The sequence below is a fragment of the Camellia sinensis genome, chromosome 7 (assembly GCF_055761805.1).
Source record: "Camellia sinensis isolate YWXY chromosome 7, ASM5576180v1, whole genome shotgun sequence".
In the NCBI taxonomy this organism is placed as follows: Eukaryota; Viridiplantae; Streptophyta; class Magnoliopsida; order Ericales; family Theaceae; genus Camellia; species Camellia sinensis.
Window position 1 is genome coordinate 138,542,502 of NC_138967.1, and position 6,128 is coordinate 138,548,629.

A 6,128-nucleotide genomic window follows, 5' to 3' on the forward strand; every position below is an offset into this window, starting at 1 on the left:
CTAAAATGTCATCTCACAACATGATACATGTTAGGCCAAAACATGAGATTACGAGGCAAGCATATAATGCATGAAATGGACCGTCAAACCAACTAAAAATAGAGGTATAATATGACCAAATATCACCAAATACCTACTGAAATGATGCTAAAAACAACTAAGCATGCATGCTACTCTTATGAGCCAAAAACATAAGTAAAAGAGAGACAAAGGGAGAGGGGTGTCCCTCCCCTATGCAAGGCCTCAAAACCACTTCTTCACCACTGAAAATCCTCTGGATTTCAGTGGTGAGAAGGCCAATACACGAAGGTTCCCGAAGCTCAACAAAGAAAGCACAAAAAGGGCCAAACAAGACCTAAGAGGGGGTGGACGACCCCCAACACCAAAGTGACCTTAATGAAGTATCTTAAACACAAAAAAAAGAACTTTTATATGTTATACACAAAGCTCAAAACAGCATGCAAAGTAGGTTAAAAGCTAGTGCAAGAATGGGGAATATAAAACAATAGTACTCACCCTTGAAAAACACTTGAAGAACCAAAACGCCAGCCCCATTTTCTGATCAAAACCAACTCAAAAGCTCCAAGAACAACCTCTCAACACCTCAATAACCAAGGTATGTGTAGACGCGCCCGCGTGGGGCCCTCGCTACAGTTCGGACTCAATTTGTGTCACGGTTCTTAATCTGAACCAAAGAGTCCAAATCCGGCAAATCGTTTTGAGAAACAAATTTTTTGAAAAAGAAGTGCCAAACATGGACTGCTTTTCCAGATACAGAGTCGCCACCTAAATATTTTAAAATGGGGGAATTTAGGAAACCCTGACTCGGTGCCAAAGGCCACGTGTCCGTCATCACCAAAGTTGCCTCGGCTCGGGAACTTGGGTAGGATTGGGGAAGGTTAGCTATGAGCACCCCCTCTCGCCCGATCCGAAGATCGGCCTCTACTAACCATGGTATCCGTTTTTGAAAGCATTATGCGTTCTTATTCCAGTTATTAGCCTAGAATTACTATGTTATGCGCACAGCAAACAAGTATAGACCAAATCGCCTAAATTGGAACAAAACATTTCATGTTTGTTTTGAAAATGGTTTGCTACTCGCAAGTAGGCTAAAATGCAGGTCTTGCCACCCTCAAGTGGGCTTTTAGAAAAGATGGTTTTGCCACTATCTAGTGGGCTTAAAATTCACAGTTTTAATGCGTTATCCCAATTTAAGCAATTCGACCTCCATCCACAGGCATTCAAGTAGTTATATCACGTAAGTAGTTAGCCTCATGGTAATCATGCAATTATGGCAACACTCACACGCATGCGGCATGCTAAAGCGTAAAAGCTCACCTAGTACTCCAAGCCAAAACAGAAACCAGTTAGTCATCACATGCATGATCCTAGTTCATGTTAAGATGGCTAATGCAACACATGCAAGATCCAACTAAGATAGGCTCGGCTAATCTACAATGACATGTGAAATACTACAACTAACACGTATTCAATTTGGAATTGAAATACAAATGCAGTTAGAATGATGCGCCGAGCCCGGTGCATGCAAGGCAAATGTATGAATGCACGCATGCTAAGCATAGGGTATGCCAATTTAAACATGCCCTAGTCTACCATCATAGGCGGGTAAATAAAAGGGAAGAAAGACGTGGGGTTGGAAGACATACACACACTCACACACACTTATTACACAATTGCCCTCGCTCGGAGGGTCCGAATGAATATTACAGTCCGAATAATAAACACATTAATTATTACAGAATTTCTAATTAATTAACAGAATGAATGCAAAAAAGAAAGGTGGCCATAGCCCCCGCCTCGGGATGCGCGAATGATGCATGCTCGAACCCGTCTCGCCCGGAAAGTCCGTACCATACCACTGCCGCCTCTGTTTACACTGCCCTGCTTCTTTGAAAATTGCCAAAGTTCTGGGACAGGTCCCCTGAACACTGTGGAACACCATCGGCTGGAGGAAATGTCCACCGGCTATTGAAAATATCAATCGGCTGCTGATGAAGTCATCGACCATTAACCAATGGCCGGTCGGCACTATATACTGCCGGTCGGCCAAAAATCCCTGCAGAATCTGGTTTTTGACAGTAACAAGGACAGACAGTGTGTGGCATGGAATTTCAAGCTAGTGTATGCATAGCTACTCTCCCAATCATGTAACGGACTCAAGGGAGTATGGCCCTTGACCCTCGGGCTATCAATCGTGCATTTGATGCATGATAGCCTAAGGAGCCAAGGTTGCAATTCAATGTAAAAATGCATGCAACACACAAATGAGGACCAAGATCCTATCATGCCAAAGTCAAGGGCCTCGGTGACCGAGGGTTGAGGTGTGTTTTCTTACTCGAAGTACAAAACACCCCTCATCCCTCAAGTTTGGTTTGACACCCCAAACCAAACAATGTAATGCATGTATGCACTTGTGATTCAAGTTATGCAACATGAGGCTAAGATGGAAAACATGCCAAACGTGATGCAACCTATCATGTTAAGTATGCAAAGTACTAATCATATGAGATGCAAATGTAATGCAAACATGGACAAACATGCCAAGGAATGAGTCCAAAACAAGGGCATTCAAGGCCACCAAAAGGGAGCGTCACTCAATACCTATCCTAAGCAATCATGGCATGAATTTTCAATGCAAAACAGAGTTCTAGCATGCAAAAGGGCCCTCAAAACCCACTGATATGGCAGCCTAAATGCTTAAGCATGGTAGCATACACAATGACCACCCTTTAAGGCGCAAAACTACAACACTTCAAGGCAATGAATGAGACGCAAATGATAGTGTAAGATCACATTATATGGACTGAAACATGATATTAAATGATGTGGAATGATGATAACAAGCTTATGCTAAGGATGTTGGTGACCCATACAACCAAGGCTTACAAGGCAAAATGCAAAGCAACTATATCAAGCATGCCAAACATGACAAAATCAGTGGCCAACAGACTTTAAGCATGACAAAACAAGGCCAAATACTTCACAAGGTTAAGTCAAAACAAGAGGATATGCTAGGCTAAACACATAGCACACTTCTAGGCAAGATGGAGAATTACAAAGCAAGTATAAAATGCATGCTAAGGGCCAACAAACCACCATTGGACAGAGATATAATATGACCCAAAACACCTAAAAAACTTCTGAAATGGGACCAAAAATAATCACGCATGCATGTTACCCTTTTGAGCCAAAACAAAGGTAAAAGAATGACAAAGGGGAGAGGGGTGTCCCTCCCCTACACAAGACTTCAAAATCACTCCATCACCACTGAAAATCCACTGGATTTCAGTGGTGAGAAGACCAACACAACAAAGTAAACAAAACTTAAAGAAAAGGGCACCAAAATAGGCCAAAAGAGGCCTAAGGGGAGGAGTTCGACCCCCAATGCCAAAAAACCCTTAATGAAAGATGTTAAGCACAAAAATACAAGACTTTTTCATGTTAAACACAAAGCCTAAATCAGCATGCAAGATAGGTAGAAAACTAGTGCAAGATTGGGGAAACTAAAGCAAGTGTCTCACCCTTAAAGAAGCCTTGAAGAACAGATGATCCAGCCACTCTCTATTGGTCAAAATCAGTCCAAAACCTCAACAAACAACCCTCAATGCCTCTTAATCTCGGAGCAAGGTGTAATGATGTGTGTTTTAGTGCAAAAGTAAGGTCAAAATGCACTTTTACGCTTTCAAACACACCCTAAGGATGAGAGAGAGGGAGATATATAGAGAGAGGACAATATATCAGATATATAGATATAAAAGCTCTAGTTTTTTGGTTCAAAAGCCCCAACCCTCAACAAAGGGAGAGGAGGAGTGCTTATATAGGCAAATGCCAAGGTTCTAGGCTTTTCCAAGAAGCTAGGTGAAAGGGGCAAAGGGTGCAAAGGAGTCTTGGCTTCTTGGAGAAGCTAATACAGCTGGCCAAGCTTCCCCAAGAAGCTTGGCCAAAGGGTTCAAGCTTCTAGAAGGAAAGGGGGTTCAAAGGCTCACACCAGCCAAAAACTGCACGGGGAGGAGTGATGGTGCATTCCAGCTGGCACAGCTGGCATGCACCATGCCTCAAGGGTGCAAAGGAGTCACACCGGCCAGCAAAAGAAGTCGCCGGCAGAATAAAGTGCCGGCCGGCCAAATATAGTGCCGGCCGGCCATTGATTTTAAGAAACCATGGCCGGTGGCACCCATAAACAACTGGTGATGCTAGGGGAAGGCCGGTGGAATGTGGGGATGGCCAACCAGCCATTCTCTGCCCTTCAAGGCAAAAACACAAGTGTTTGGTGCCAAAACCAAACACGGAACAGTCGAGTCGAGAGATCCTGTGGCAAGGCGCGCAGCCAAGACTTTTGGGAACTCAAGACGAAACACCAACATGGAGGATCACCGAGTGTTCCAACGGTGACGTCCAAGTCTTGAGAACGGTCAAAAATGGGGTGAACGACCATTTTTCTGATCGCCCTCTTATCCTTGGCATTTGCCCCTGGTGGATACGTCTCTTTCTCCAATAAGTTCCAAATGTCGTAATACCAGGGGTTTTCGTCCTGAACTTCATCTATGGTAGCGATTGATTCATACGCCGGCACAAACTTCTGGTCAATGATAACCGGACACATCCGGACTCCAGATGGGATGTCTATCATAGAAGATAGGGTTGCTAGCGAATCTGCGAACCTGTTGTTCTCTCTTACTAGATGAGTGAAAGTTAGCTTCTCAAACCGAGGAATTAACAAGTCCAAGGTCTGGTGGTAAATTATCATTTTTTCTTCTTTGACTTTCCAGTCTCTTTTTGCCTGAGACACAACAAGGTTTGAGTCCCCGATGACGTCCAACCGTCTTGCCCCTAGTTCCAGGGCTGCTTCTAGACCGGCGATGCATGCCTCATATTCTGCTTCATTGTTCGAGACTTTGAACCGGAGCTTGAAAGCTAGAGGGATACGGGAATTGTCGGTGCTATCAGCAACACTCCTATCCCATACCCGTACTGATTTGACGCTCCGTCAAAGTACATCGTCCAATACTCATCGTCGACGTGCAAAATGGCTTCATCTGGAAATAGGTATTCAACTGCTTCACCCCCTTCCACTGGATGATCGGCTAAGAACTCTGCCACTGCTCTTCCCTTGGCTGACTTGCGCGTCACATATTTTAGATCGAATTCGGAAAGCAACAGCAACCAACGAGCTAGCCTACCCGTAAGTGCCGATTTCTCGAAAAGATATTTGATGGGATCGAGTCGTGAAACCAACATTACGGAGTGAGCTAACAGGTAGTGCCGCAACTTCCTGGTAGCCCATACCAAAGCTAAGCAAGCCTTCTCCAATGGTGTGTAGCGAGTCTCATACTCTAGCATCTTCTTGCTCAGATAGTAGATGGCTCTCTCCACTTTGTCCTCCGATTCTTGCGCAAGCATGCAACCCATCGTGGTCTCAGTCACTGAAAGATACAATATCAATGGTTTCCCAGCTCTAGCGGCGATAACATGGGCGGGTTCTGTAAATATTCTTTGATCTGTTCAAAAGCAGCTTGGCATCGGCCGTCCCATTGGAATTTCTTGCCTTTCTTCAGGAGACCAAAGAGTGGTTCACAAGTCAAGGTTAATTTTGAAATAAACCGTCTTATGAATTGCACTTTACCTAGAAAGCCTCGCACCTCCTTTTCAGTCCTTGGTGGTGGCATTTCTAAGATGGCCTTGATTTTTGAAGGATTGACCTCGATGCCCCTTTGTGTAATCAGAAATCCCAGCATTTTTCCCGCTATAACACCGAACGTACACTTCTGAGGATTTAGCCGCAACCGAAATTCTCTGATCCTTTGGAAGAACTTTTGCAAGGCGGTGTAGTGGCCTTCTCTTTCTTTGGACTTGACAATCATGTCATCCACGTACACCTCAACCTCTTTGTGGATCATATCATGCAATATTGTGGTCGCAGCCCGTTGATATGTGGCTCCAGCATTCTTCAACCCAAACGGCATCACTCTGTAACAGTATGTCCCCCATGGGGTGGTGAAAGCAGTCTTCTCCCGGTCTTTGGGTGCCATCACTATCTGATTGTAGCCTGAGAAACCATCCATAAACGAGAGCAAAGCATGCCTCGCTGTAAAATCCACCAGCTCATC